This window comes from Lepisosteus platostomus, chromosome 7 (genome assembly GCF_059453375.1).
Source record: "Lepisosteus platostomus isolate fLepPlt1 chromosome 7, fLepPlt1.hap1, whole genome shotgun sequence".
Classification (NCBI taxonomy): Eukaryota; Metazoa; Chordata; class Actinopteri; order Semionotiformes; family Lepisosteidae; genus Lepisosteus; species Lepisosteus platostomus.
The window spans coordinates 47,465,529-47,489,542 of record NC_142617.1 but is presented as its reverse complement, the minus strand read 5'-3'; the positions used below and the strand labels follow the sequence as shown (position 1 = coordinate 47,489,542).

General features: G+C 38.9%; 1 protein-coding gene and 1 long non-coding RNA gene across 3 annotated transcripts in view; one reads left to right on the top strand and one right to left on the bottom strand.

Moving 5' to 3' along the window:
* The window catches only part of LOC148658990 (uncharacterized), a 160,336-nt gene that overhangs the window by 16,102 nt on the left and 120,220 nt on the right, over positions 1 to 24,014 (bottom strand). The gene's annotated exons all lie outside the window — the stretch shown is intronic.
* sema6d (semaphorin 6D) overlaps positions 13,562 to 24,014 on the top strand; it is a 101,364-nt gene continuing 90,911 nt past the window's right edge. For both annotated transcript variants that reach the window (XM_088640859.1, XM_088640856.1), the window contains exon 1: positions 13,562 to 13,756. The gene's annotated coding sequence lies outside the window, so the exon portion shown is untranslated. The remainder of the gene's footprint in view (positions 13,757 to 24,014) is intronic.

Here is a 24,014-nt window from a genome sequence, read left to right as displayed (position 1 = left end):
CAGTGTGTACTACCCGTCTTGAGGGACTGTTGGGTCAATGGTTTCTCAACAACATATCTTGTGTGAGTACAATTGGCAAGATACCATTGCACCCTGGGGATTTATCAGTCTTGAGTGATTTTAGTACTTTTGCTTCTTTTATGCTGAAACTGTTTTATACAGAACTTTGTCTTTCTGCTCCCTGGGGCAGGTTTTTAAATTTTCCCTTAATTAACACCTGATTGAAACACCTGTTTAGTACAGTACATCAACCATTTTCCTTTCATTGTTTAGAGGTTTCTTATTTTAGTCCTAGATGAATTTTATTTTGTTCTTGGTGGCTCTTTTGTTGTTTTAGTACTGAAATATTTTTTTTTATTATTTAAAGTCCATTAATCAATTTTCTAACTGCTTCTTGCAATTGAGAGTTACTGCGGAGTCAGAGCCTATACCAACAATCAACAGGAGCAAGGTGGGATACACCCTGGATGGGACGCCAGTCAATCGCAGGGCAGACACAGACACGCACACCCTCACCTACTGTAGGGTCAATTTTCCCTGTAGCCAATTAACCTGCCAGTATGCTTTTGGACTGTAGGAAGAAACCGGAGGTCATGGAGGAAGATGTCTTTTTCCAATCTGCCATAGTATTTATCACTGGTGATGGTGCATTATTTGATCTTAATATTAAGTTAATATTAAAATGAATATTTATCACTGATGATGTATCACAATCATCGATGTGATCTTTATTCTGTGATTGACCCTCTCTGCATACCAAACAAATGTTTCACTGGTTATTACAGATCTTTAATTGTGAAAACATATTCATAATTTATTGCACCCCTCTGTGCCATCTGACAATTTAAGACGTGCTCTTTTACTGAACCTCCCAAGAGTAAGTCCCGACTTTTGGCTCAAGTCATTTCAATTTGCTGCTGCCAATGACTGGAACAATCTGCAGAGTAAGCTAAAACTATCCACCTTTGTATCTGAGGGTGTTTTCAGTTGTATGATTAAATCTTTTCTGCCTGACACTTGCACTTGTTAACTCTGTCACGTCCTGTTATGTTATTTACATTTTATTGATTGTTTTTTTCTTTCTATCACTACTTTGTTTTCTGTGTAACAATGGCAGAAACCTCTTGACTCATTTGTCTTTGTAAATACGAATTTGTTCTCAACTGACTTATATTAATATTATTTAACATATCTGGTTACATAAAGAATAATCAAATTATCAAGTGCTAGATATCCAGTTTGTAGTATGAGACTGGTGGGCAGGTTGATGACTTAATTTAATCCTTGTGTGTACCTAATATTATATTTCCCATGTTAAACCACTACATTCAAATCAAACAAAAATACATCCTTGCCATTAGATCACAAAATGAAAACTAAGTGGAAAATTGCCATAGAGCAGAAATGGAACAGATTGAGAACATGCAGAGATTTCCACATGATAAATGTTCTGATGTTTCCATACTGAAAGTGCTTAATGATAATTTATAAAAAATATCTGTATATGTTACAGTGTAGAGCGGGGAGTTGCTCTATAAAGCGACGTCAGCATGCAACGTCTGCTGGTTCCTATATATAATAGTCGTAATTTAAATTGTGGATGCAAGGATTAAATATGCCAGGCACACTCTCATTTTCAGCAAGTAAATGTGCATAGGATATACGTCATTGCAAGAAAACGAAACAGAAATAGTCACCATTTTTTGTTATATCTTTAGAAGCATTTAAAAGGTCACAGCAGGGTGCATTTATAAAGCTAACTAGGGCACCAGATTTTCAGCAGCAGTACTGTTTTGAGGCAGGAAATAAGAGAATGCCGTTAATCTGAACGGCGCGACTGAAAATACAATCTCTTGTTACGCTTAATTCAAAAGCATAAGAGTTTGACAAAAAGAAAAAAAATCCATTTTAACAGTGCAGAGAGAGAGCAAAACCCAAATGTTCTTAAACATGGATTACAATAATCAAAGACTAGTATGAACTCTGAAATGATACTTCAATATTACTTTCCACAAAAATTACCATTTTATAGTCATATTCCATCTCAATGAAGCAATGATCTTTTTACCCCCTTTGGACGACCCTCTGCTTTAAAGATTTAATAGAATTTTCATGGTTCTTCTGCCTAGAGCCTTGAGCATCACATTCAGAAAAGAATCCAGGATGAGTCATGCTCCAGCCTCCAAGTATGAAAACTTTAAAATAATTTAAAGGACTCTTTCAGGAAACAAGGGAGAAAGAACCTGCTAAATACTCTTCTCAGCACCATCTTTGGAAGTGCTGCAGTTAATTGCTTACCAATTGTAACACTGCTAGATTGGGAAAGGAAAACAAATGCTGCAAGGATGTAATTAACCAGAATAAAATAAGGAACAGCAGCCTTGCTGATGAAGCTGAATGATTGCAACTGTTTGGCTCCAGAAAGCATTACTTTAAGTCACTCTCTTTTATAGAAACCCAAGGCTGCGCACACTGTAAGCTAGGAATTCACGTGAAGCGCTTCATATTGGGAAGGTATTGTGCAGATCTGTCTCCTACATTGATATCTAACTAGTAATTTTCAAACTACTGCTGTACTGCACACTGTCACTCAAACTGCTCATATGCTGAAGAATGGTGATTGGCACTGCACCCACTTTCCGATTCAGCTTCTGCAGCATCCTGGGCAGCCAGTTCAGCATCCTGGGAGGGAGGGGGGAGTGGATGGCTGGAGGTAATAATTGCCTCAAATGAAGGCAGAAAAATGATAACCTGAATGAGACAGAAGAACTCAGCCAATCGCTGCATCAAGCTGTTTGGAGTTATGAAGGCTGACAATGGGAAGAGAAACATAAAAGCCATTTGCAAAAACAAACGAGTCCTGACAGATGAATTCAACACATTCTGTTCAAGCCCATGGAGGGTTACAGCCCCCTCCTTAATATGCATTGCTGCTTGCTGCCGTACTTTGTATGTTCAATTAACGATTCGTTTACACTATGGCACAGGTGATGGAGATAATTGAAAGCAAAGCCGGTTCTGCCAATGTCAATCTGCAGACACCCCCTCTCTTATCTCTAATTTGTCTTGTCATTTTTTGTTTTTATTTGCCCCCTCGGGTGCGGTTGTGCCAGGCAAGGAATTTTCAGTGGATGGGGTGCAATCCTATCATAATGGGAACAGATGGATCAAGTGCCACTGTATTAGCAGCATACCTGAACCGTAAAAGCTGGGCTTATTATGATGATGAGTATTAATATTATTGGTGTGATAATGATTGTTTTTGCCTTCTTATTTTTTTAATATCCAATTCAGCTTCTGCTTTTTTCCATAAATGATATGTTATTATGCCATCTCATATGTCAATATTGCATTAAGGTTTTTTAACTTAAGCATGCTATTCAAACAATGTGCCTGTGAAATTTGTAAATGAATATAAAATACAGATATGAACGCATGTGGTAGCTATGGAAAGGCCAAAGAAGTAGCTTTGAGATCCACACACCACATCGCTTTAGAGCAGGTTGATGAATGATGCTATCAACAAGCACTCTTGTCCTGATAAAAGGGGGCTCATTCCCTGGAGCTAGGATATGTTGGGATCTAAGTATTCAAATGAACCCTTCAGCTTGTGATTAAAAAGGTCAATGTTTTAAAAAGGTCAGATTGACAATGGGCGGTGAGCAGGTAGGGGTGCTGTCGATACTATACCACTCAATTTCTTTTCTGCTTATTTGTTTCCCTCAACAAAAGCATTTAATTTACCTGTTCTAGTGCAAAAGAACATGGGCATAGGTCAGAATTGCAGGATGAATAAAACATAGAAATGCACCGACCTCTGATCTTGTACAGCCAGTGCTTTGAACATTTATTGACACATATGGCGGGAGATGACAGATATGATGGATATAGGCACAGGACGTGGCATACAAGCTTGAGCGACTGAGATAATGCATGAATTCCAAGTAGGTGATTTAGGATCCATTTCACATTGGGTAGTAAAGGGTTAAAGGTTAGGTCTTGCAGCCATAAGTTCCAGATTGTAATCCCCCCCTCATAAAAAAAACTTGCACAGCTCAGTGAAAGACACACAGTAATTTTCTGCCGTTAAAAATTTTCTGCCACATAGGGACCAGCTCAGTGGTAGTGTGCAGGCCGCAAAAATCCCAAAGAGAGAAAACTGTTACTCGTTTCCATTAAAACTTGTTCAAGCCGTGATATTGATAAAATCAGATTGAGGGGACAGTTTGTCTTTACGCAGCGAACTTGCCAATGCACAGCAGTTCACCAAGGTCGGCCTTCAAACGTTTTCTTTTCTATATTTAAAGATTTCAGGGTGAAATGCAAAACAGTTAACTTAAAGTTATGGGTGTTCAGAACATTGTGAAACTAACAAAAACGAAAAAAGCTAGTGTTAGCATCACTAGCTGAGCTGTTTGCATGTTTCATTAGAGTTGTCCTACCCACACTCACACTTACAGCTAACAAATTAATATATAGATATGTACAGATGCACAGATATTAATAACATGTCATCAGTGTAGAAGGTGTGAAAAAAATTGATTTAAAGCTATTTTATTTCTTCAAATCTTGTGGGGAAAGGTTGCTGCTTTTCTTTGAAACATGATGCATTCTTTACCTTCTCTTACATGTGAAGTGAAAAGTGAAAAGCTTTTTTTCTCTCTCTCAAAAAGTAATAAAAGTCCCATTTTCCATGCCTTAAGGAATTCATACAGTATGTGTCAGAGGCAGTGATGACAGGAATGAAAGATGTCCCCATTGTGACCTGACTTTTATTATAGCAGTGGATGGACTTCGCTATTTCAAAGGTCTGCACCAGAAAACTAGATCAGAAAGTTTAATGGTAAGGCCGTACTTGATTCTCCGGCAATAAATGAAAGAAACCTTGTGGTCAATCATTGATACAGCTCACCTCTTTAAGTTTAGGTGGACTGAATGCAATTAAGCTCTAAACACTACAAAGCAGTAGCAGACACGACACTGGCAAAAATAAATTAAAACTAGTTAAATTAGTTTTCAGGGCTCATTTTCAAAGAGCATACATTTAAAGAGGAGAATGAAGGATATCGTTTTAGGGATAAAACAATTTTGAAGAAGTCTTAGAAATACAATTTGTGTTGTGATGAAATGGTCATGAAATCTAAATTGAAAAACATTTCAGATAGTACAGTTTATGCCTTAGTTGATTCCCCTGTATTTCCTTGTGTCATCTGAAAAATCAGATTGTGTCATGTAAGTGCTTGTTCTGCTTTCTTTTGCCTCTTCCTGTAATTTGCTGTGAGAAAGATTTGGTTTTGCTGATATAACAACAATGAAGTGCATGTTTAATAAGGTATTGCTGCGCGCAGAATAAGTATGAGAAAAGCAATGGTATTATATTGCTCTCTAATCACACAGTGCTGTCAAGAAAATCATAAAAATGAACGACATTGCATATCTTAACATCTTGTGGGTTGCTCAGCATTCTAATTGCCCACTTCGTCTTTCTTTACTATAATGAGATTGCAACTACATCCATAATCTACTGCAGGGGAATTAAGATTAAGAACATTTGGTTCTCACTAAACTGTCATATTCATATGCAAATACTATTCAGATGCATGTTATTATTGCAGTGGTTTGTCCTGTTTGGCGCAAGTATCAGTCCAATTCCATATAACAAATATTTAAGAAGAAGCCTCAGATTTTTTAGTTAAAATTTACATTCTTGTTCAATGGAGATGTCTGATGTATGATGTGTTACCATATGCCACCCAACAAGATGGCTGGGGTGGGCCAGAAGGTGTTATGGACACAAGAGCAAGGGCATCCAGGGATAGTTGCTGGCACACTCAGAAATGGACTCTGTTTTACAGAGACAGGTACAGAAAGGAGAATCTGGGACAGGGCAGGGCTGGTCGGTCTGCGCCTGGAGCCGGGCAGGACAGGCAAACATTGTTGGGGTGGTCTGCCAGGGGTGCACCAGGAGCTGGGCTAAATTGGGCACGTGCTCTCGAGGTGGTCTCCTCCAGAGACAGGACCAAACACGTGTTGTCAGAGAAGGCACACCAGAAACTAAGGTTTTCAGGGTGGTCTTCTCCAGAGACTGAGCCAAACTGGACGTGTGTTGTCAGGGCGGACTGTAGTGGGCATGCCAGAGACTGGGCTGAGCAATGCACCCACTGAGGACAGGATCCAGTGCGGAGGGCCAGGGGCAGGTCAGGATGTGGGGCAGGCAGAGAGGCCAGCAGGCTGAGGTAGAATCCAAAAGGCAGAGAGCAGACTGAAAGGAAATAGGGCTGGAGTGCAGGTAGGACACAGGGCTGGAGTGCAGGTAGGAGAGCAGGCAGGGAACAGGGCAGGTGCGCAGGCTGGACACAGGGCTGGAGTGTGAGCCTGGCACAGGTCTGGAGTGCAGACAGGTGAACAAGCAGGGAACAAGGCTGGAATGCAGGTAGGACACAGGGCAGGAGTGCAGGTAGAAGAGTAGGCAGGGAACAGGGCAGAACAGAGGTCTGGACATGGGGAAGGAGTGCAGGCTGGTGAGGTTGCTGAGTTCAGGGAAGACTACCAGGGGTGTCAGCTGTGCCAAACGCCAGCTCACGGGGCTGAGCCACCTGGTCCCTGGCCAGCAACAGCACCACACAAGGACTGTGAGGCAGATGCAGCAGCAGACCTCACCACCAGCCACCAAGGGGATCAAAAGTGCGGTGCCCACTGCAGGGAACGAAGCAGTGCGACGTGCCCACTGTGGGAACAGAAATGTGCTCACTGGCGGCAGGCAGTTGCCGCACCAAACCTGCAGCCACATGCATCGCTGCCAAGAGCCAGAGAGCTGGCCATTCGCCACACACAGCAGGCTGGAGCAGTGAAGGTGAGAGTCCCGGCAGGTCAGGATACCAGCAGGCGAGGGGGAAAATCCAGGCAGGCAGGGATACAGGATGGGCTTAAGGAAGGATTTGGGCAGATCGAGAACAGGAAAAAAGCAGGGAGAACTCCATTGGATAAAACTGGCCGGTGATCCATAAGAGACGCAATGCCGGATTGCACAGGACAACTGAGCAGAGTTTAAATAACCTAGAGCACCTTATTCTGTGTGCCTTCTTACTACAGCCAGATGCCCCAGATATCTTGTCCCCTTGGCAACCAGGGGTAGCAGGAGACTGGAGGCATTGCCCGCCGCCACTACAGCTGCAACACACCCCGCTGCTTCACAGGACAGATTTAACAGTACAGTATGTGCTTGGTACAAAATACATGACCAGATCCCCCAAAAAAGGCTTATTAATACAGATTCTTCCATAAGCAGTATGTTCATCTCTGTATGCTTATTTTCATTTATGTTTCCAAACGTCAGGATAGAATGGGACAAAAAAAATCCACCATAAGATTAAGAGACATGTCCCTTCTTTCCATATGAACAGTATGTATATTCTCATTCTGACTTTATTCCAGTGATCATTTTTTTTGTTATATAGATCAGGGATTGTCTACGAGGGGTCCTTGCTCTCATTCCATTTGACATCTTAATTACTTCATTGAAATCGTTACTGGGATTTGAGCTCAAAATCACGCGTCTTTTTCTAAGTCAATCTTTTGCTAATTGGAAGATATGTGTAAAATCTGAAGGAATCTAGCCCTCAAGGGCTGGAGCTGTCCACCTCTGATACAGAGAGTTCATGTATTCCAGCTGCTCTGGCCTGGGCACCAACAGGTTATTTATCTGCCTCAGCAGGTCCTTTAAACCATCACACACAGTCCTGCAATTTACAACGATATTCAATCAGCAAAATTAGTAATGCTAATTGGCGGGGGAACATGATTTTCAGAATGGGAATGCATTTTCGATGTAAATGTGGTTTCCACCACATGTAAGCCAATGCTCAGCAATCGTCTCCGAAAAATCTGTAATCATATTCCAGTGGAGGTGACATGATACATGATATGAAGTCCAAACATCATCTTGTTGCTGAAAAAAATAACCTTTTAACTGTTCCACAAAAAAACCTTTTTAATTGTGAACATACATACTTCAGCTTATATTGCTTTTAATTAACCTGGCATTAACATATGTAATGTAAAACACTGAAGCCCTGCTGGAACATTTACTGATGCTTGTGTCTCCTTGTCTTCCCTGAGGCAGTGTTGCTTGTTCCGCAGAAGGTAATTTGTTATGTGCATGTGCACAGCTCCAGCTTTCAAATGAAATAAAGTATCACTGAGCATTGCTCAAGTATTTGTGACTTGCTGTAGTTTTCCTGAACATTCACTGTTAAGTGCCAGAGTTTAAACAGGGTGTGTACCAACAGTGAAACAGCACAGAACTGGTAACATCACCTTCCCTTGTGCCTGGGGCATACAAATAATAGTGTCACATTTTTCTCAATATGCATGAGGCTAATGGATAAATGTGGTTCATAAGCTGATAATTTCGAAAAGGCATTGAAATGTCATCCACTCTATTATAGTCAAGTTAGGTACTTTACATAAAATTGCCTGCATTAAGGAAAAGCAGGCTATCAGAACTCAAATCATTTGAGAACTATCAGATATGATAAATGGGTGTCAGGCTGTGCCATTTATAACACCTAGACACAAATGCATAATAATGGAGGCAACAGTAGACACAGATAGATGTATCAGGAGACAGACCCCCAGAAATGCTTGCAGGTATTTACAGTTACTGTTAATCGGTGGGGGATGGGATTCCCAGACATCTAAATGACCTGCCCAATATTTAGTATTATATAAGAATGGCGAAAAAAATGCAGCAACACTGTCCCCCCTGTGCTGGAGGCAGAAATGCATGACTGGCCAGTGTGATTCTGTGTTTTTCCAAGCATTATTTACCGATGTCATTTTTTACCCTAGCAAGTGTCAGCATTTGAAATATTGCACACGCTTTGAAAAATGTAAGTAAAATTCAATAGATCGCTAGCAGAGCTGTCGGCACTTACAGAAACAAGAGGAATATATTGAGATTATTTATATGGATTTATATGGATTTTTATACAAAGCAAGAAATTACAGACCACCCACGCGCTCTTATTATTTTAAAACCTTTCTGCACGTTCTTGCAGTGCTCCAAATGTAACACTGTAAGGCTTTGTTTTGTCTATAGGAGATTTATATTTATCCTGCATTGTTGCATACTGTATAATGCATATTGCATACATTTTAAGCAAATATGGCCCATGTCTAGACTTGTGCTGGATCACCTATATTGTTGTTGTGAGATCTCTAAAGACACATATCATGCTTTGCAAAAGTTTTCACATCCTCGCACAGTTTTCAAATTTTGTTGCTTTAAAGCTTGCTGTCATGACATTTTGAAGTAGCAATTAATACTGTATACAGTACTGTACACAACCAACAAGAAATGAACAACATTCAAAACAAGAAAATACAAAAAGAAATAATTGAACAGATGATTAATATTGCGTAAGTCTTCAATTTTGTTGCTGTGGCAATTAATTTAGGTGCACAAAATTACCTTAACAAACCACACAATAAGCTAAGAGGCCTCTATCTGTGCGAAATGATAGTGTTTCACATGATTTCAGAATAAATAAATCTATCTCTATAAGAAATTTCAAGTAAACCAGGAAGACCAAGGATTTTTCAAAGTAACTCAAGGTTAATGCTGTATAAAGGCTTAAACCAACAGAAAGAATAAAAACATTTCAAATACAAGAATATCTCTTTGAGTATAGAGAGCTCAATTATTTAGAAGTAGAAGACACCCAGTCACTATCTAGATCAAGCTATTCCTCCAAACTGAGCAAGTGGGCAAGGAGGAAACTTGTCAGGGATGCAACCATCAGGCCAACAGTGGCTGAGATGGGAGAAATTAATGGGTCAGTAATCGCCTGGTCCCGCCACAGGAGAAGACCAACCTAGGGTTTGCAATAAAGTACATAAATGATACTGATAATGTGTGGCAAAAGGTTCTATGGCCAGACAAGACAAGATTGGAACTTTCTGGCCTAAATGCAAAGTGTTAATTCTGATGCAAACCCAACACAGTGCATCACTCAGGCAAAACCATCCCTATCGTCAATGATGGTCATGGCAGCATTATGTTGTAGTCCTGCTTCTCATCAGCTGGGGCTGGGAAGCTTGTCAAGACTGATAGGAATTTAGATGGAGCAAAGTACAGACAAATCATAAAAGAGAACCAGCTTCAGACCTAAAAGTTGGACAAAAATGTACTTTTCAGTAGGACAATGATTCAAAGTAGAAAGACAAAGCTACACTAGAGCGCTTAAAAAAAAAAGAAAATGAATATCCCTGTGTGGCTGACTCACAGATTTGACTTGAATCCTGCTCAGAGTCTTTGGAAAGACATGAAAGCTGCTGTCCATAAGCAATCCCCAAGTAGCTTGAGAAAATCTGTAAAGAAATATGGGCAAAAACTGGAAAAAGCTGGTGAGCAAAGTTGCTACTTACCCAGAAAGACTTGAGACTATATTTTGATATCACCAAATATTGAGTTCATGGGTATAATACTTATGCAATCAACATATTTCATATTTTGACATTAACTGTTACTTTTTTCCCCTAGATGTCTACTGTTTCAGCATCCAGGTTTTGAATAAAATAAAATCCAGGAAACATTTTTTAATTTGACAGTTTGGGACCCTATAAGAACAGTCTGAATACTTTTGCAAGATGCTGTATCAAAATGAATAATGGTAAATAAAGGCAATTTGGAAACTTTAACTCATTCAGAAACATAAGATTGGTTACAAATGAGAAGTAGCCATTTGGTCGATCTACATTGGTTACCAGTAGGGATTAACTTGTAAAAGTGATGTGAATTGTCTGTCTTGAGAAGGAAATTAGCTTAATCTTTTAACCAAAATATGACTTTTAAAATCAGCCCCAAACAAATAACTAATCAGCTAGGGAATGCTACTTAATTTAGTTAATTAAAATGTTTGGGTAAAGAAAACATAGCAGGGGACAGCAGAAAAATATTATTTTTACTCTTTGTAATGCAAGAATTGAAAGGGTGTGTAGTCCAATATCTACAATGGAAGGGAAGGTAAAGTATTATAATGTACAATAGTTTTAGCTTTAAAATGATGCCATATATCATTACAGAGCTACAGAGCTGCAGCAAAGCTGTACAGAGTACCTCTGGAGATAAAATACTTGTGAGACAATTCTCAGGGGTACCGAGCTGAAATCATTGTTGTCCTAATATGTAAAACTGTTAACCCCTTTAGAGCCAAACGTCACAGATGCTGCAAGGTCTTATAAACAAAGCTCATTGTTTCTACTAGTTGTTATTATCAATATGCAAAATACCCCCACCACCACATGTAGTATCAACATTCTTCAGGCAGTAAATTACTTTTACACTTGATAAGACCTTACAAATAACTATACTCTGAAACTGACAATTAATGTTATCATTGGATGAAGAATGTAATGTCCTCTCATGTAAGTGCAGACATCCATTCCTTCACTGACTAATAAACTTTACAATTCTAGAGGGAAATCATGGTGTTCATAGGCTGCATGCAGCTGCACAAATGGATGAGGATTCCATTGAATACTTCATTCCCTGACCGACAATGCACTGAATTTCTTGAATTTTGTATTAGAGTTTGATTTACACCTCTCTATCCATGTTTAAATTAGCATATTCCAAACCTATTTTAACTAACACATTTACATTTCCCTCGTTGGACAAGGAATGAAATCTGACTACCAGTGAAAATATCTACATGAAGTCATTTCGAATGTCCTTTCAAACTATAATAACCTTCTCACAAAATGCATCATTTCATTTTGAGAGCAGATATGTTACAGCTCGATATACATGTTTACTACCCTTAAGCAATTAAGGTCAGAAACAAGTGGAAAAACAAATAGCTTTTTGAGTGCTATTTCAAACTCCAATTGAAACCAATTAAGTCAATAATGAATTCCATTCAGTCATTAAGAGGTCTCTTCAGGACCAGAACTGAGGATCACTGGTCAAAAGTACTCAGCTCCACATTTGGACACAAAGACATTCTAGGTCAGATATACTACTAATCAGGCACTGAGGAGGTAATTGGCATCTTCAATGAAGTTACATTTCTGAGTAACCAAACATAAATACTAAAAGGACATTTATATGCCTGAGAAAATAAGTGGGATAATTGTTGAATTTATTAGCAAGATTGGGATAAAAGCCAGAACACACAAAGTCTTCCAGGAATTGCATTTTTGAAATCCTTACTCTAGGTGCTACAGATGATGTTGCAATCACACACACGTTCAGTGTAACTGTGTGCAGTGGATGCAAGTTGGTCAGCATGGCTTGCTGGCAAGCCAATCTTTTAATTCTGCAGTTACTGTGAAAACACCCTGTTTTCCACTGTTATGTGTCCAGAAACTTTGCAACGTATGAAAAAGTGCTCCAAAAGCCTGATCAAGATCTCAGTGAAGTCAGCCTATTAAACACAGCCTCTGAGCATTGGGGGCAGTTCTAATCACTACAAAAAGGCAATATCAAGAGGAAGCCCAGTGCAAACTGTGATTCTATCAAGGGATGGTGACTATGTGCTGACCACAGGAGGAAGATCCTTTGGAAACACTCATACAGTGTGATAACAATCAGGATTTGATAAAGTTTTCCTTTTCTAGCCACAAAGGATGGCCATCTGCCATTCAGCAGTTTTACAGCTTGTCAGATGCTAATGCTCCAATGAACATAAACTATTTTCACTTGGAAATATGTTCATGCTTACATAGACATCACAACATGCATGAATCCCAATGCAATCTTCCTCTATAGAAGTATGTTTTAACATTACTCAGAATGCACATGCTGGTTAACCTGTTCTCCACAAAGCTGGGTTACTGCAAAATACCATGCATGTTGACTGGTGGACATTAAAGGTTACCCATGGTAAAAGAAAATCAAGAATTCCATATTAAAGCATAATGTAATGCATAATTAAAGTTTTTCAGAATGTTCTGTTCAAATATCAATTACTGCGCATGGACTTGAACTGGAATTTGACCTTGATTTTTGCATGAATGCACTCATTTTATCATCTTGAAGATTACAATTTTGCATTAAGGACTGTGTAGTATGACTGTGTAGTATGTGATATTAAAAAGGTAGTAGTTACTACTCTAATGCAGTCAAGAAAAAAGCAACTGTTATCAATGCACGTCTTTAGTTTACTATTTAGTTTACATACTGCATAAATGCACTATATTTATTGAAGAACAAGGCTAATCTATACCTGGTATTTTCTTAATTGCAATCAATGTACTGTATGGAATACTTAATATTTTTTGTTGACCTCCATTGTCAAAGATGCAAATCAGTTATCAGGAGCAAACACATTACATTCCTTACTCCTTAGAAAAACAAAAAAAACTAATGTGCTTATATTATTTTCTGTTCATTCCTATTAGTCTGCAAATAACAACAAAAAAGAAAAAGGCATTAATGTGCAATGCCTAAGTGCTGTCGCTGTTTAATTTGGATACTTGGAAGGGGATGTACTCAACTCCCTGGAGTTTAAGAAATAGGCAGAGTCTGGCTGTATCTCCTCATTACAGAGCAGCGCGCCTCCGAACACCAAACAACCAGCTGAGTGGAAAGTACTATTGCAAATCCACACAGCCCATAGGAAACTACAGCAAATCCAGCTGAGACAAAGCTTCTACAGTGTACGTTTGAACAGGCTGAGATTTTAACAGCTCAATAGCACAGAAAATAAACAGAGAGCCAGTTCCTTTGTTTCCTGTGGGTGATCATTTAAAAGTAAGTATTTTACTCATTCTGTCGGCTTGTTCTGTAGATAAAGGCTCTGAGATGCAGTCAGTGCAGAATAGTTGCAACATATTACTTTTCTGCAAGTAGCTGGGAGCTTTGTTTTCTTTTATGTTTCTGGTTAAGTCTGCATTTAGTCGGTTCGCAAATCCAGCAGGCTTTTGGCATTTAGACTATTTTGTGTTCTGCCTTCTATTTGCATCAGGGGAAAGCATTACTGGATTGTGGATAAAAAAAGCAGAGACAGACAAAACAGGATTTTGACTGTCAATTTTGACAGAACAATACCTTTTGTGATATGATTTCCATCTCGTTTCAGATGAAATTGCAGTGGTTAATAATTGATGCTGAAAAATGAAAACTGCTTGCACATGGTACTGACCTCGCATCTGTAAACATCTCATGTACTTTCAGTTCTAACCCTAAAAGCATTCTCTGTGTTAGCATTCAGGCTTTGTTCATACACACTGGCTCTGTTCAGAAAGTTATTAAGTTCTGATTCAGAGGAGCTATATTTGTATCTGGTTTCTTATTCTTCTTGACTTATGGGTGTGAATGCTGGCAGTCTATCAATAGAGTCTAATTACAATGACCATAGACTGACTGAATAATTTATAACTCTCTTAAAGCTGATGTGTTCTGGAAAAACCTATCTACTGAAAGCACAGTCAGTACTTTATCATGAAGGATAAAACAGCAGCCTGCCAAAAATGCCGATGTTTAGCAATATAATAAAGACGTATCTTGGCATACAATCTTGTTTTTAAAGCAACGATTCTGATGTTCCACCAAAGTAACTCCAGAAACGCAACACAGCACTTTCTCAGTTTTCAATATTAAAGCTTTTTTACATTCCTGAGAAGGCCATTTCCATTAGCTATTTCACTTTAGTATTTTCTTCAGTGGGATTAATGCTTAGGGATATTTAATTGTGCTCCTTGCTTTTATTAAGTACTAGGCTGACAATTTTTTGTTTTACAATTTTAAAAAAAAGCAATTGAAAAGGTGATGGATTTGATTGAAGAAGCCCACATGTGTCAGTTGCAGACCATTGAGGATGATTTGTTGGTGTTCAGTACATTGCAGCCCAAATTTTAGAAGCAGAGTGTGGCTTAGATATTTGTTTTTTGTGGAGTTTTTTTTTAAAGCTAGTGATCTAGAATCTTTTCTCTGTTCTTTGTTCTTTTGCCAAGGCCTGTCTGAATCAAGGACTCTTGATAGCTTAATGCGAGAGAACCCCACCCACCTCACCCTCTTAATGAATTATAAATGCAAAGGACTTTCTGTGTATTGCCAGCAAGATAAGCACTAATGTAATTTACATCCAGTAGCGGAATCAATTCCTGTATTTACCAGCCTCTACCCAGTCTAAAAATCGTGAGGTGATTTGGTGTCCCCTGTTATTTTAGTTCTTTGGGAAATTCTTTCCCTAGAAACTGAAAGATTTTCAGACTCCTGGTGCTTGGATGTCTCGCAGGAATATATATATTGAACTCTGTTTTCAAAGAAAGCCTATATTTATTCCCTTCAGAATCCAACCCCTAGTTCTAAATATCTTGCACTAGTTTTTTGGAGGCATTTTAAAATGTCTACACGTGAAGACATACTGTACATATGAAAGAGAGGTACAGAAAAGGATAGAATGCTTCTGGTTTCTCTGTTACAAAATTGCATTTATTAAAGCAAGGTCTCCTGGTAATGTGAAATGGAAATTACATTTTAGAAAAATAATACAAATTATGAAAATTCTTGTGACAGATGACTGTTTGATACTAGAGATTGGAAACTGAAGTATTTCAGAGCCTAATATACATCTGCTGCAGTCTGAACTGAGGGACTTTTTGAAATTCTGATATTCTAATCCTATTATATCTTCAATGCCTCTGATGCTGTAGTTCAATATTGCAATGTGTCAGATTCCCTGCCAAAAGCAAAGAATCTGCAATAGTACTAAACAGCAGTAAAATACAATGTGTTAGGAGTCACCAGCATATCTTTTATTATTATGTCTTTAATCCTGTTATCACAGAAATATAAAGGGTAATATCACAGGAGTTTACTTTTAAAAGGCGAAAGCATTACTGTACAATAGTATAGATTTCTACATTTGTACAATCTCTTATGTCGAAGATTTATTTTTCTCCTTAGGGATGTTTCTTCAGTATTGGTCCACTAATCTATTGCTTATCCCTCGGGCTACACTTGTCACTCCCTACCCTTCTGCTTGTTCCTCCAGTTCTCTCCGTCTCCAAATGTGGCCAGTACTTTCAAATACTCCTGTAATAGATTCTGTTCCTTAAACAGCTCACCATCGATCTACCTGTAGATTGTCGCATATTAATCTGTCTTCCAATCCATCCTTCCTCCAGTCCTCACCCAGCTGTTTCCAGTGGCATCTGCTTAGCAATGCACCTTGTTCTATCCATTTGCATGTCGCTCTCTGCCTCATACAGAATCTCATTAATCATCCATCAATAGGTCCCCTGTTCACTGCTATCTCCCTACTTATCTCTATTCCAAGAGCTTAAGGTGCTGTTAATGCATGGAGCTCCAGTAAACATCTTCTTTTAAAGGTGGATCATTAGCAGTATTCATTGTTAGGAGACCGCATCAATCAGGGAATACTTTTCATCTTATTAGTGCTGCAGTTATATCATTTGTACAATTCCCTTTGGGATGCCTCTTAAAACTGCCCCCATTGAATGTCTGCTTTCATAATCGAGAAATGCAAAGTGGAATGTCAGGGATTTGATTAATACAATAGGAGAATTCTTTACTCCCTCCAGCTTTCTTTGCCTTATGATTTGATTTTCTTTTCAATAAATTACACAGTTATTCAGAGCATTCTGGTACTGGTGCTACAGTCTACAATGCACCAATACGGTTTTTTCTGATTGACCTTAAAACTGACAAATTTCTATTTTTAATGCAAACAACAAGCCTGCAAAGTAATGCTGACTCTCATTTTTCTTGGAGGGGTGCCGATCTTCGAAAGCACACGGTATTCAGCTGTTCCGAGCCTGTACTAAGCCTATGATACCAGGTCAGGAAATTTAAATAATAATATTAATTAATTCTCCTGGCGGGGAGTACCACAGGTGCTGTATTTTGCCTCGCAGAACTGGGGCCCTGGGTTCAATTTCTGGGATGTTGCCTGTTTGGATTCTGTATGTATTCGCTGTGTTCACTGGGTTTTCTTCAGGGGCTCTGGTTTCCTCCAACAGACCAAAAACATTCTGTCAGGTTAATTCTGGCTTCTAGGAAAATTCGCCCTGATGTAAGTGTGTGTGTCTTGCGCAGGACATGCATCCTGTTGAAGCTGTATCCTGCCTTCTGCCTGTTGCTTTCTTCGATAGTCTCCAGCTCCCCCATGACCCTGTATTGGATAAAGTGGTTAGAAAATGTATGCGTGATTGAGAGCTGTTCTGAACTCATATTGGGAATACAATATCAGGATAGGAAAATGGTATCACAATCTCAAAAAATAAATCAAAATACAGAAATTTAAATAATACTGTCCTAAAGAGGCATTTTACCCTTCAGAAACCACAACCTTGGAGAGTGGAGAAAGAGTGCCGATGTATGCATTCTTTACAATAGCTTCCCGTGGAAGGTAATACAATCTTGCTGAATGGTTGCAAAATTGAACATGTCTAAAGGCAGCACATCTCTTTATCTCTTGGTCATTCACATTTTCTTTGGCAGATTTCTCTTTACTGAAGAAAAACTCACGCAAGTTATTGCTCTGTTTCAAACCCCTGAAGGTCGTAATTTAGAGAGTAACACTGTACAGGTTCGCATCCAGCAATCACAGGCAAGCCCCTCCCTACAAACAGTGCTTGAGAAAGGGCTGCAGGCTTTCTCAAGAAGCAAAGAAGTTCTCTCACAAAGCAAATCTACGGCAGTGAAAGCATGATGTACCTCATGGTTAAGTGCTCTTTATATGTTGGATGTTTTCCAGCAGGCGGCACAGTGGCGCAGTGGTTTGCATTTCTACCTCACAGCACTGGGGCTCTGAGTTCAATTCCTGGGGTGCTGTCTATGTAGAGTCCGTATGTCCTCCTTGTGTTTGAGTTGGTTTCCTTTGGGTGTTACGACTTCCCCTCAGGGTGCAAAGACATACCCTCACGTGAGTGTGTGTTTGTCTGTGTCTGTGTCTGCCCTGTGATGGACTGGCGTCCCACCCAGGGTATATACAGCCCCGCGCCCATTGCTTGCCAAGACAGGCTCTAGCTCCCCCGTGATCCCCTGAATTGGATAAAGTAGTTCGAAAATGGATGGACGGACATTTTTCAGCAGTTTATCAGTCAATGTTTTTAACGATTGTTGCATCTCAAAGTGGTGACCCTTGTACAGGAGCAATTTGATTGGCTTAAACAAAAAAAAAAGAATGTTCTCTTGCCTGAAAGACAAGTCCAGCCTATGAATGCCAGTAGGGCAAATCTATTTAGCTGAAAAACAGGCTATAAGACTATAAAAAAGCAATTGTGGAATGATTGAATATTCATTTCAATTCAATTCAGATGTGTTCTTTTTTATCCTTTTTTAATTTTTGTGAAATTTGTGCTTTTTATGGGTATGACAAATTAAAAAAAAACTTTCGGGATTCAATGTAACACATACTTTTGTAATTATACATAAAAAGTTAATTGTTTTTCAATGAAATGTGATTTTTACATTATGAATAATTGAAATATCCAGATTACCAAAAGAAAACTAATAAGAAACAACAAACGTTAAATGATGGTAACCCATTTGTTTATGGTAAGAGTACAATCTGAATTAGGATATTACTGATATTTTTTTAAAACATCTTTTTAATTTTCTAGTTATTGCATTTTTACATCTTTACATGGAGGCTAGCAGAGAGAGGTATAACAGCAGTGTTGTAATGTGTAAACTCACTGTTAGAGGATGAAATAAGTTTTCCAGAAATTGCTTCTTCAGATTGAGACTATGTCCTTAGCCAACTGTGACCACAGTTCTCCAAAGAGCAGCTCACAATTAGGTGACTACAGCTAGAGCTTCTTCTTCGTGTTTAACAGATTTTATATCTGTCATGTTTTTGTAAGTCAATGAGATTTTAATTGTACATCCATCCTTTTTCTAACTGCTTCATCCAATTCAGTGCGGCAGAGGAACCAGAGTGTATCTCGGCGAGCATCGGGCACAAGGTGGAATACACCCAGGACAGGATGCTAATCTGTCATAGGCCAGACACACAAAGCCATACACACACTCACACAAGGACGCGTTTTCCAGAAAGCCAATTAAGCTACCAATATGTCTTTGGACTTTGGGAGGAAACCCATGCAAACATAGGGAGAACTAACAAACTCCAGGAAGATAACACCCCGGTTCTGGAATTGAACCTAGGGCTCCAGCTCTGTGAGGCAGCAATGCTAATCGCTGTGCCACCCTTAATTGCAACATCTATTTTGTAATCATACATTGATTTTCTCCATTTAGTTTTGTTTCAGTATAGAAGTGCGCTGCATGCATTTAGCGCTTCTATGTCAAAATGTGCATTCTTCCACCCCAGACACACACTATATCACTGCTGTGACATGTTGAGCTTTGACTGCCATGCACATTTGGCGATATTGGAGTTAGGATGTAAGTGTAAAAGCCAATTCCCATAATGTCAACACATGTTCCCTAGATGCTTAGTCATCAGTGCTGTTAGTACAGTAACTATGTATGTGTGCTTTGAGCTTACAGTGAGTTACACATCCTGTGTCTGGCTGTTGTTGACTGGACTTGTTTTATTGCTTAGCTGTGCCCTGCGAGAGGCTAAAAATGCCATAATTGCCTCTCTGAAATCAAAAGGAAAAAAAGAAAAAGACAAAGGTGCACTTTGGGAAATGGACGAAATTGTAGGAAAAAAAGAACAGCAGAACTAAACTCTTCAAATGTGCTTTGATGTACCTGAGTGCTACAGATTAGAGAGGCTGCAGAATGTTAGCAAGCTAGGCTTATTCAGTATTTTATTGATGGGTTACAGCATGGCATGCCACCTCTTTCTCTTATCTTGATTTAATGCTGTATCTTAAGACAGAGGTTTCAATTGGCACAAAGACGGACTGTTTAAGAGGTGAAAACCTGAGTTTACAAGCAGAGGGTAATAAACAGCACTGTGAGATCTTTTCGAAGACATTTGCCACAGGAGTCTTTTCTAACCGCATCTCTGGCTTATTGATTTAAAAACACACATTGCACACTTAACATAACAGCCGACACTGTATACATGGACACAATGAAAGAGCTCATTACACAATATCTTGACAAACGCTATCATGCCTAGGAATAGAGCTGCAGTAACCTGCTTGAAGTCCTGTCCAGTGGCCTTATTATTTGATATCATCAGTAGAGTCATTACCCAAAGTCCTGCTTGCTAGGAACTTCCTGGTCAGCAGGAAAAAGAAGGAAGATTACAAGGAAGGGGACTTCTGCAAAAAATAGTAAAATAAAATACAACAGTGAGATGGCAAAAAAAAAAGGAGATCAGATACAGTTACTGTAGTTACTTGGGCAGTATCTGTATGCTGATTTGGTCTGATTATCTTCTAATTAATCTCAGAGGATGGAAATTCAACCTGTCTCTGAAAAGGATTGAACTTGTGTTTTTGCTGTGCAAGGTCTACATGAATGTGTGTGTGTAGCAGTGGCAATTTAAAACTGTGAAAAGCACATTGTTTAACCAGAAGGTGTTACCTGTAGGTCCATTCAGCTTGTGAGCACAAGCATAAGCTTCTCAACAATAAGAGTCCAGGGTGGTCATCACCCATCTCATGCTAAGAAAAATACTCTTTGCCTTTTATCGCCCATCTGTTTCGGTGCACGTGTGATGTAATGTGCATCTCTCGCAGCCTGTTCCCAGTGTTGCTGCTTCTATTTCTCCCAGCCTAAACAAGTGGGTCAGATTTTTCTGTCAAAAGCAAGGGGAAAAAACTGCCACATTCTGGAGCCTTAAAAAATAATATCTGCAAATGTTTCATGTGTTACACAATAGTAGCACACACAATGTATATTCCTGCTCAATGTCTGATAAAAATGAGGCCCTAAGGTGTAATGCACCTTCTTAAAATTCCCAAGGTTAAAAGCTCCATCTCAGAGAAAGCAATCCTTCATCAGGAGTAAAAGGAATGTTATATAATCCATTTATGTTGCACTAAAAAAGCCTTTTACAAGGTTGTCCTACCTATTGTTTAAATACTGGCATGACATCTCCGTAATACAGATGCTATCCTGAATTGTTTTTGATACTATTTTTGAAGGCAAGAAATGCATTAGTGATCAGATTAATAGTTTTTATACTGCCTGGGAGATGATGTGTAATGGCGAAGGTGTACTGGTGCGGGTTTCTGCATGGTTAGGGTATTTTAAAAAAAATTACGTATGCCTCACATTCATTTCAGGAGGAACTGGAAACTGTACCCATTTTACTGAACTATAATCGTCAGGTCTTATTTGCCAGAACAAAAAAAAATATTAGTGTCCACATGCAAGCAATTTGCCACTGGAAAATAGCTGCATTGGTTTCATTTCGTTATATTTTGATCCACATTCACACTTAATAGATGCATTATGGAGCATTTCATTGGGCAACCCCAAAAAGGTGGTATTCTGAAAAACAATCTTCCAAAAAAAAAAGAAAAGTTAAGGTCAATACTGATGTATTAGATAAGGTGGATGCAATTTTCCGCACTCTGTCTTGATAAAATCTAATCCGAGCCTGTAAAGGAGGCAGATTGGAGCCTATACTGAGCATTAGTCACAGTTGCTGCAGTGTGGGGATGCCAGTTTATTTGTTGTGATACTTCCTGCTGTGCTGCTTCTTATTGTCTCAACAGTCCAGACTGGTGAGAAACATCTATTATGAGCCACACAGCTTAAACACTTAATACAATGGGATTGCAGCAAAGAAAAACAAAACATTCCACAAATCTACCATTTCGAGATTCTGAAAAACCCAAAGAACAACTCAAAACAGCATGGGATTGACACATTTCCACAGCTGAGAGGCCAAAGTATGTCAGCAATTTCCAAGACTTTAAATTAAAAGAAAATTTGATGTACTTTTTAATTCACTTTTTTCAGCAAACTGCATGGCAAAAAAAGAAAAGAAAAGCAAAACAGAGAAAAAAATTGCTTTCCACAATTTCCAGAGAAACTCATGAATCTGTGCCCAGATCAAGCAGCAGGAGGGACAATTCAAGAAGCAGTGAATGGCTGAAGAAAAAAAAAGTTTTAATTAAAGCTCAGAGAGTCTGTCCTGATTCAGGCAAAGGCAAACTTCAATTGACCTGTAAAGCACCTCAAATCTGATTACTCATGATTACTTATTTTCCTTCTGAATTGATTACCTGATGGCTAAGGCCTACCTGCCCATTACATTAATGGTGAGCCAAAGAAAAGAAGTGAACCCCCAAGATTGGTCACCTGCCTCACAAGCTGGAAAGCTGGCTCTCTTTCAGACTGATTAACAGCTGGTCCCATATTGTCACTATCTTCTGTTAGCAGGAGTCTATCACATTCTCAACCTGCTTAATCGCAGTCCATCTGTGAGTCCAAGTATTAATGTGCATGTATTACAATTATATGTATGTTTCAGCAGTCACACTTTAAAGAAAGGTGATATGATATAAAATTGAATTATGAGTTTTTAGCAATGGTGAATACATTGAGTAAGCCACTTATTTCAGTCTTACTCACTGAGGTACATACTAGTAATAATGTTTTGGCTGACCCTTTTAAGACTTTGACAGCAATGACAGGGTGAACTATGCATTAACATTTATGGATGAAGAAACACTGCTATGAGACAATGCATTTAACTTCTCGCCTGAAGAACAGCACAAGGATGTTAAGGAGTCAGTGGTTGGGCTTGGGTTTGAACCCAGAGCCACCTGGTAATGGACACTTTACCTTAATTACTGGACCATTTAAGCTTTAAGAAAATATGACACTGATACTAAATCCTGGTCATAATGATTCTTGGGCACTTGCTTTGAGTTACTTATCTCAGGTCTTAGCAGCTTTTTAAATAGCTGCAGCATGTTATTTATGAGCATGGTGCTGTGCTACCAACCCAAATAGTGGGAAAGACATGTCTTGTGTTCTTATCTATAGGGAAGGAGCATGAGCTGGGGATAACTCATGTCACTAACCAAAGTCAGTTCTCATTAGCAAGCAACAGTGCTGGGCAAGTCGAGATTTCCTTAGAAACCTCTGCTCCTTATACTGACTGGGATAAAACCAATAGGATATAATAAAAAGAACAGTGAAGACCTATCTTCCATGGCTGCGTTCCAGCTTTACTGTCACAGTAAAAGACATTTTAATTACACATTCCATACTTAGTTCTCACAGGTTGGAAAAAATACATAACTGCTATACTGTCTATTCTTGCACTGACTTCAGTTGCGGTGCCTACTGAAAGCAGTTTTAATTGTAAAATTTAATTATTAAAAATTACTAAAATAATTAAAAAACTATTTTATTTTGTATTCTGGTTTCCTTTGTTTTTTATTACTCATGTTATCACACATTAAAAGATGTGATACAGATGCATCAGAGCTTAGCTGACCGGATGCAGCCTGGGCACACGACAGCATGAGATCTGTAGCAATCGGAAATTTCACAAGACACTTTCACATTTCTCCTGTTTCACTGTCTTGATTATAATAGCTTCCCTCTGGCTCTGTTTACCTGGCTTGTTCTCTGGGGCTGTTTTTACAAACCACAGCTGTCAGAACGTAAAAGCAGCATAATTTGAATTCTCTTCGTAGACAAATACATTCCGTCTTAACAGCAGATAACTAAACTCGACCCAAGATGCTGTTGATCTAGACTTTTTTAAACTAAAGACATGTATATCAAGCATAAACTCTAAAATAAGAGCCAAAGCTGCATTGACTTGTGATCAGGGACCTTTGAATACAAAGTAGGTGTTGCCCACGCTTAAGAAGAGATGTTCAACAAAAGAGATTTTGCTTCCCAAAAATGAACACATCCAGTTCTTACTAGCCAATTAATCCAACAATGTGTCAAGCCAGTTCTGTTGGAATTCCCATGAATCAAAGTGTATAGAAAATGATCAGTAGCACATGCCAAATTGTCAGTCCTTGTCACAGATTCCCATGTTCAGTACATTGTCCAGAGCTACATAATTGTAGCAAATGAACATGGTCATTTTCCATGATTATTTGTTAGTCGTCATTTTAAAAATGTAAGAAATGATCATTTG